Source organism: Ammospiza nelsoni, chromosome 14 (genome assembly GCF_027579445.1).
Source record: "Ammospiza nelsoni isolate bAmmNel1 chromosome 14, bAmmNel1.pri, whole genome shotgun sequence".
In the NCBI taxonomy this organism is placed as follows: Eukaryota; Metazoa; Chordata; class Aves; order Passeriformes; family Passerellidae; genus Ammospiza; species Ammospiza nelsoni.
The window spans coordinates 11,932,916-11,942,088 of record NC_080646.1 but is presented as its reverse complement, the minus strand read 5'-3'; positions in this window follow the sequence as shown (position 1 = coordinate 11,942,088).

Below are 9,173 nucleotides of genomic sequence, written 5' to 3'. Positions count from 1 at the left end.
CTCCAATGAGGAGGGGAAGGTTATGTTGCTGTGATATGAGTAGTGCACAGCTGTCACTCTAGTAATAATTCATCATATTAATATTTAAATGAGAGGAGGAGGAGGAAGAGGGCACGAGATTGTGTGTGACTCAATGGTCCCTCCCTGTCCTCAAGCAGAAAATAGGCCACCACTACAGAAAGAGCATTAGCAGCTGCAGAGTGGGAAGGTTTGTTTTCACTGCCTCATGAATAAAAGTGGACAAACTGGTCCCTGAAGAAGTCTAGAAATTATCCTGCTTTTACTACAGCAAGTGAAATTCTGTTTCTAGTTTCAGAAGCAGCCATTGCCTAATGAACAAATTGATCCAGCAGCCAGTGCCCTAGGTCTGCACGTGGTGTTTCTTGCATTTCAGTCTATTTCCAGCAAGCCTCTACACCTCCTCCCAGAGCTGCCTGCAGGAGTCTGGCCTGGCAGTCCCTCTCAGAGAATTGCTGAATTGCTGCTGCACTTTGCCCGTTATCCAAAGACACATTTATAAAAACATTTCTATATGGGGGCTAACTTACCTCCAGGCTCGCTGCATTGCCTGGGCCCATCTGGGTGGGCAGGTCAGGGAGCTCAGGAGGAGCAGGAGGGGCTGAGAGCAGCAGAACCTCAGCCTTGGGGAGCTGCTGGAGGTAGAGCAGCAACACCCAGCAACAGCAGGATCATCGAGGTGCAGGGCTGCAGCAAACAGCTGATGTAGGCACAACCCAGACAGATGTGGGTGGCATCCCTGGCAGGAGAGGCTGCCTGACTACCCTTGGTTGCATGTAGGGTTGCACAACTTTATCCAGTGATTCAATATAAAAACACCTCTCACATGCTGGGTTTTGGGAGGCTGGGATTTTCTTTTGAATTCTGTGCAGCTCCCTCCTCTTTGTTAGCAGAGCTGTTACTGTGATAGCCCTGGCTGAGCATTGCCCTGTTGGCTGTGTAACTCTAAAAAGGTAATAAGCAATAATTTAACCAGACATGGACTACAGACATGGCCATGAGGCTAAATAAAAATTAGTTTGTAACAGAACAAATCCACAGAAAAGCATTTGGTTTAGTGCTTGGCATGAAAATACAAGGTACACAAAGTACAACATTAGGAGATGCCAAATTCATGCTGTAACATCAGTTCTCAGCACACTAAGGTAAATTCTTCCCTCAGAAATTTTCTATTTTTTCCTGTTCAAGCAAAGATTTTCCTTCCTCCTTTCATTTTGTTAGCCTAATCCTTTATGAACAAGTTTGCAAACAACCTGACTTAACATTGATATTTTTAGCTGACTGTTAGGAAGGTTTTATTTACTGTATCCTGTACAAAATATTTTGTTATTAATACACTGCAGAAAACACCACTAGTCAGATCTTCTCCGTATCCATTGTCAGTATCCCAGCAAAGTAACTTTTAAAAGTGGTCCTCATGACTTGCTGCAAAGGTTTGTACATAAAGCTGAATCAGGCCCCTGGATATGTGGGAGGAATGGAGAATATGGATTTAGGCTGCTTTTAGAGAGTAGATGACAAGGGTCTGCAGGAAGATACCTCTTCTCTGCTTTAGCAATTACACTTGCAGGGATTAGGTTCTTCCTTCCTGGAGGAAGAGACCACCCACACTGGTTTAATCCCAGGCAGAGCCCTCCCTCCAGCTCCACCACTGCTCCTGCCTCATGGGTAGGACAGATCCATGAGGCTGGAATTAACACCTAATGCACCTATGCTGTTGGATCAATTTAATCTGAAGAAAAAACTGTGGACAAAGGCTGAAAAGTTCTTTGCAACCACTGAATAAATAGCTAATTGAAGGCAAATGTGTCATGGAAGATAAACATTTTCAGGTACAGACTGGGCCAGCTGACAGATTTAATAGCTCCTATAAAACACCAGATTGCAACAGCTTTTACAGCTGTCTTTATAGGCAACCATCAATTTCCATCTGGACTTGGTGGCTACCAGATCAATGTGCTGTGTTTGAGGAGGTGCAGAAGCCCAGGCTCAGATTTGCTCTTCTTTCAGTGACAGAAGTTGCCAGTTTAATCCAAATCAATGGCTTTGATTCAGAAGAGGCTACAGCCTCTGTTGATGAGTACATTTGAGGTTACAGTTTTTTCAGGCTTTGTCTAATGCCTGCTCAAATGCCACACCATTCCAGACCATGCTCTTAGTTAAAAAGGAAAAAGAACAAAGGCAAATTCATGCTTGCCCTGGGCACACAGGGTCAGTGTGAAGAGCCATGCTGGCACCACAGTTCCCAAACCCTTATCATATGTAAATTGGAACTGAATTAGCATGTGTTAAAGGTGCAAGAACAGGATGCAAATGGCTGGGTGCAGCCCTAGCACGGCCAAACACAGCCTACACTTGTGCCAAATTTTTCTTTTACCAAGCCTCCATGGCTTGGTTTTCCTAGTTGAAACCGGGCTGTTGAGCTTTTCCAAGGCCACACAAGGGGACAAACTCCCCTCTGGCTCTGCCAAGGCCACGTGGTCCACTTCAGATATTAACAAACGCTCTCAGAAGTGCTGTGAGTAATTTAGATTCCAAGTAACAGCAGCAAAGCTTACATAGTTATTTAACAGTCAAAAGAGAGGGGTAGGCTTTTTATAGTCTAAACTTTATGAAGTGATAAAGATCTATTAATCATCTAACATGCAGTTTATCTACAGACAAATAGGATTAAAAATAGAGCAGGTAGTTTCGGCTCCTTGGGTTTTTTTCCCCCTCTTAATTGGCATGAGAACAGCAAGCTGGAAGATGAGGAAAAAGAAAGTTGCTGAAGATGCTGAGCACAAGGCTATGGCTGAGCTGCAACCAGATCTCTCTCAATTATTTTCTCTCCCTGATGAGAGGCCAGATCTTAGGTACCCTTGAGTGGCCCTTTTCTGTAATGAGCATCTCAGTATCTGGCCTATTCATATTTTTAATTTCATTTCTCTGCACTTGGTCCAGGAAATCACGAGGCTTGTCTTGGCATTTTACCACAGGAATCAATGCAAAGAATTCCTCCTTTTAAGTGCTTGGCTCTGCCTCAGAGTTTTTTAATCTTTTCTTTCCTAAATGTAACTGATTGACAGGGAGCGCCCATCCCTGGGTCAGTTTTCAACTCATGTTCCTAATAGCTTAACTTGAAAAAAAAATACAGTTTCACAAAGAATTTTCCTTGGGACAGTCTGGAAACCCTTCTTGTCAATAAATAATTCCTACCAAGTGAAACACTGACAGAGCTGTGCTGCTCAGCTAAGTATACTGTGAAACATTAACCTCCTTCCCTGTCCCGTGGTGGCACAGACTGTGTTTTGCTGCTTTGTGACCCATGACTGACCTCACCATGAACTCCCATATTTTCAGCACACCTCCTTGAGGTTTGGGATTGAGTTGGCACCTATATTTAAAGAAGCAGATGGGAAACAGCAACTTTCAATTCTTCCTTGTCTCTACTGAGCATTACATACAGTGGGAGTGGGGCAGATAGTGCCAGGACCACTGTTCCTCGTCCAGGACACAAATTTGTTCCTGCTGCTGCTCGACAGGATTTGTGACACTGGAGACACCAGGGATGTCAACCCATGGAGCTCCAGGACCTTGTGACAAATTCTTGAGGGTGTCAGAGGGTGAGAAGCTCTGGGAGACCCCTCTGCACTCCAACAACCCCACCAAGAGAGGGTGAGGTGACACCAGAGCAGCACGTGGACAGGAGCCACCTCCCCAGTGTCCTGAGTGACACCTGTGCCTCTGGCTCTTCCCTGTGTGACCTCACCCTGCCCTGAGTAAGCTCTGTACACCCACACTCCTCCACACCCACAGCTCTCTCTCCTTCACCTGCCAGAATGTGCACCCTGGCTCTGCTGGCAGCCCCAAACTGCTGTTAGCAGGCCCAGAAAGGGAAGCCTTGCTCAGGCACCCTTTCTTGGGGTGCAGAGAGCACAGATCTCCCTTCCAGCCACCTCTCCAGAGGACCTTTCCTCACTGTGGCATTGCCCTGCACAGGGATCCATCTCAGGAGGCCTGCATGACTTTGCCAAGCCTGCTCCAGCAGCTCAGAGCTATTGCATAATTAGGATGCTTCACTAAACAAGACAAGTTGTTAAGAGACGTGTACAGAAGAATGTTCTGTGGAAAGGCTGGGTTGAGAAGCATAAGGCAGTTTAATGTCCTCACAAGGAAAGCTCATCCAGGAAAGGATTTTTCTTTTCATTAAAAGCCAAACCGAGCCCCACTTTTCCCTCAGTGTCAGCAGAGCACCCAGCCTCCTGCAGAAAGGCTGCTACAGCTCACCAGCCCAGGCCTGACAGCGCTGCCCTGAAAGAAAGAAGAAAGCCAAACCAAACAACCAAAAAATCCACTCTTACTCAGAAGTCAGTCCTGCAAGCTGTACCCAGCAGCCAGGGCAGAGGCAGGAGAGCTGAGGAGAGCTCAGGGCAATGTGTGGAACAAGCTCACACAGCACAGGGGCCACGGCTCCCAGCAGGGCCGGCCGCCTCCGGCACGGGCAGCAGCCTCCCTCTGCCTTGTGCCCGAGCTTCTCTGTGGAGCCTGTGCTCCCAGGGGCCCTGCACAGATCCAAGGGACACAGGGGACAAAGTGCATGCCACGTTGTGGCCAGGCTTTGCCATGCTAAAGGTAACAAAGGACACTAAGCTGCTCCACGCTGCTGGACGTGAGGCCCAGGCTTCAGGCTGCCCATGTGCGGCTCAGTGAGAGGTGAGCAGGCCCAACCTGCATGGCTCAGCAGGAGGAAACCAGAGGAAAAAGCCACGTGGCACTCGGTTCCTGCATGTACTTGTCCTTATGAGAGTTGCTCCTGCCAGGCCAGGTGCCTGTGCCTGCCACAGAGGCTGGTGACACTGGAGATTTGTCACCAGGGCCTTGGTGCTGCCGCCTGCAGCAGCTGCTCTGGCCACCCAGCATGTCCTGGCCTTCTGCTGGCTCAGCATGAAGGGTTGGCAGTGGAGCTGTCTCTGAGACACTCTCTTGTCTGGCATCTCCCTCCAGAGCTTGTGGTCAAACTCTTGTTATTTTGCTTTCAGCAGCAGCAACTCTCGTACTTCAACAGAGATGCTCAAGCAGGATTGAGAAACCCAGAACTCTGCTCTACCTGCTTTACCTGCTCAGCCTCCTTTACAGCCCTCCCTCGGCCAAGCTAAAGTAATTTCAGCAACTTGGATGGTAAAACATTCTAGCCTTTAGGTCATAGCTGGGAGGAAGTTGTAATGGCAGCATGGACACAGCCATCCTTATGCAGTCCTACAAATTCACAGAACTGTAGAATCACAGAATGGTCTGGGTTGGAAGGGACCTTAAAGATCATCTAGTTCCAACTCCCTGCCATGGGCAGGGACACCTTCCACTAGACCAGGTTACTGAAAGCCCCAGCCAACCTGACCTTGAACACTTCCAGAGATGTGGAATCCACACCTTCTCTGGGCAGCCTGTTCCAGTGCCTCACCAGCTTCATAGTAAAGAATTTATTCCTCATCTAAATCTACCCTTTTTTTTGTTTAAAGCCATTCTCCCTTGTCCCATCACTACATGACATTGTCAAAAGTACTTCTCCAGCTTTGTTGCAGCCCCCTTAGGTAGTGAGGGGCAAATCCATGAGGAGTGTTCACTCTGCTGCCTACTGACCTGACCCAAGAGATTTGAATGTGCATATTCAGAGATTAGAAGTGTGACATTCACAACAAATACACCACAGCAAACATGGAAATATTTCTGCCACATCCTCACTGTAGCTGGCTCAGTCTTGACCCTGTAAATGAACAAAGCCTAATGCTGGCAAAGGTAGAAAAGCCTCTGTTAGGGGCTCAAACTGTGGAACAAACAAAAGTGTTATAGGGAGGGAGAATGGAGAAAGAAGAAAGGGAAAGAAGGAAGGAAGAAAAATTCAACAGAGATTATATTGTGCAGGAGGATCAAGCAGCTTAAAGTGCCATAAAATCCTTTATACAAATATTCTGCAGGAAAATTAAACAGCAGCTCTTCTTGGGAAAACTGCAGCTACCCTCAGTGATTATAGCAACAGCCTGAATGATGCCATATTTTTTCCTTTTTGAACCAATTCCTCTCACTAGTGGTATGTACCCGTATCCCTACAACGTACTTCAGAGCAGCATATCAAGTTCAAGTGGAAAGTGTTTAATACATTTATACACTCAGGCTGGATAGGGCTTTGTTCCATAACTATGTCTCATGGTGAGATAACAGACAGAACTGCATGAGTCACTGACTGTCCATCAAAGCACACAGGCTTATTCATGACTGTCCTTACCCCTGGGAACAGATAAACAGTTTAGATATCCCTCAATTAAGTCTCTCCAGGACCACCTAGTCACAAATTTGGTTTTGATTTCCTACTTTTAAAAGCTTTTGTCCCTATCTACTGAGTTCACTACAGGCAAAATTAGTGCAGTATTACTCTTTTTTATTTCAATCCTGCTTTTGCCAGAAGGGTAGTCAACATCTTGAGTCCTACCCCACTTGCCCAGACAAAAATCTCACACGCTGCAAATATGAATGGGGCTCATTTCCTCATTTTGTCCTATGGGACAAGAAACAAACTTTATAATGCTCCAGGTTACATATGGCTCAGATATACTGCCAGGGCCTTCCAGCCTGTTCCAGGGCAGATTTCCTGTATCCCAGACAGCTTCCCATTTAAACAGGCACAGACTTCCTTCCCACCATGCAGGTGGGACCATAAGTACCCATGACCCTGCATTATCAAGCCCATATCTGCTGAGCAGGTCACAAGGGCATAGTGGGAGCAAAGAGTAGTGTTTAAGCACCAAACAGTTATTCTTTCATCAGAGCAGCAATGAGACCAGCTCTGCACAGATCCAGAGAGGAAGCTCTGCCATAATAAGCTTAGATCAGAGTGCAGAGTAGTGGAAACAGGGCAGTTAATGACTTCCAGCTCCTGCATGGAGGGCACAGTGGAGGAGGACAAATGGAGCAGTGTCTGTCCATAGCTTGAGAAGCCACAGAGCTCCTTTCTTCTAGATGCTCCATTTGTGTATTTGGAGTGGGGGTGGCTTTAGGGATGAATACACACAATGACACATAGAAACATGCTATGCATTTGGATCTCAAATCAGACAGGCTTCCACAACATTCTGTAGTATTAATAGTTGGACTTTCATGTAACTCATTACAGGACAGAGCTATTTCATGAATTCAGACATCACACTGAGTCCTAAGAGCAGTAATTCTCCCTTGGGGCTGGGAAGGCAGGAAAGAGAGGAAGGTCTGGAAGCCTACCACTTGCACTTGGGTCCCTTCTTTCCTTACTCACAAATTTCAAACCAGGCACTTCCAAAAATACACTGAACTTGTCATGGAACAAAGGGCACAGCCATTACCTCATCTTTCACACAACAGGGAGGAATCCTCCAGCTTGCAGCCAAGGCATCCAGCTGGGGCTACAGGACAAGGGAGGGGAAAGAAAACTCCATCTGTGACCTGCCAGTGGAGTAGCACTGACATAAAGATTGAGCTCCATGAGACACAGCCCTCTCAAAATCTGGGCTTGATAAAGTCCAGGCTCTACCCACACAGCAGAACCGGTCACTGCCTGGGAACCAGCAACAGGCCCTGGCCAGAGAGAAGCAAGTCAAAAGTCTCTAAGGCTCAACCACTTTATTCAATACACACAACCAAAAGGGCCACAACCTCTGCAGAAATGTACAGACAAGCAGCAGCACTGCCTCAGGCCCTGCTGCCCCTCTGTGTCATCATCCCACTAGAGATGGTTGGCTGCTCCTGTGTTTCTCACGTCTGCTCTACTAGTCACAGCTCTCCCAGTCAGAGGGAAGTTTGGCACTGAAATTCCAGACTCCTACCCTTTTAGCACTAAAACACCCAACCATGCCATTCCCCTGGTCTGCAGCAGGCCTCAGATGTGATTTCCCCCAGAGAGATCACCTCCATCCTGTCCTGCCCCTCTCCCACCTCTCCAGAGGCTGACAAGCAGGTCCCACCTCTTTTATCCCTTCATCCTGAGAAAGTTGATGGCCAAGGCATTCCCAGACAGGCAAGGAGCCTGTGCTGCAGTCTCAGTGCCAGGTTCAGCAGGCAGAGTTGGGATGCCCTTGCTGTGAGAATGACCCAGTCAGTCACCAGCTAGTGGTCCCTCAGACAAAGCCTCCTGAGGGGGAGAAGGGTGAGAAGCAGAAAGACTCACACTGACTCCACTGTTGCTGAGAGGCACCTTTACATTTCAGCACCTTGAGAACTGAAAAAAAAAGGGTGTTCTGGGGCTGAACAAATCTGAAACATTAACTTTCAGAAGTATGAGCAAACACTCCTGCCTGGTTCTTTTGCAGCACGTGAACCTCACATTGAGCGCAGGTTTCCATCCAAAACTCAAAGCAAAACTGCTGGAACCACATACTTTTACAGAAACTCTGCTCAAAATAACTACCTCAGCTCAGGTTTACTAAAAATTCAAATCTCTCCTGTGGGCAGGGGACAGGGTTTCAGGCTGGTGAGAAGAGCAGCAGCTGGGAGTTCCAGGGGAAGGAGTAAGGCAGAGAGAGGACAGGAAAGCCAGGAGCCCAGCAGCTCTGCACACCTAGCCTTGAACCACCAGAACTGTTAGCATTTCTGAGCTCAGTCCCTGTACATGACAATGAGGTTCTTTGCCTTAATGACCACATCCGTTTGCTGCCCATTGGGAATAAGGACTGTAAACTTCTCCAACACTTGCACGGGTGCTTTTTGAGCTTTCTGCTCCCCCTGCCTTGTGGCCACTCTGCCCATGTTCCAGCCGTGACCTTGTGCCTTCCCTCTCTGTTGTATTCCAAGCTGGAAGCCTGCTCCACTTACTCATTTTGGCAGCTATTCTCCTTATCAGCAATGCAAAGAACATAGGGCACAACAGCACTTGGATGGGACACCTGATGCCAGGAATAGCTTCCCATCCTCCTTGGGCTGGACTGCAGCTTGACAAACCTTGCTTGACAAACACCACTGCAAGCCTTGGAGAATGTGGGAACAGCTCTTCCCTCCTGTGAGTTGGATCTGTTGCTCTTCACCCTGGATAAAAGGCTGCTCAGCACTCAGGGCTGCCAGGACTGCCAGAAGCTGCTCTTTCCTTGTTTTTATTTTCCCCTAATAAGCCACAGACAGAAGAAAACCACAGAAGGAAGAGAAGCCTTTAATCA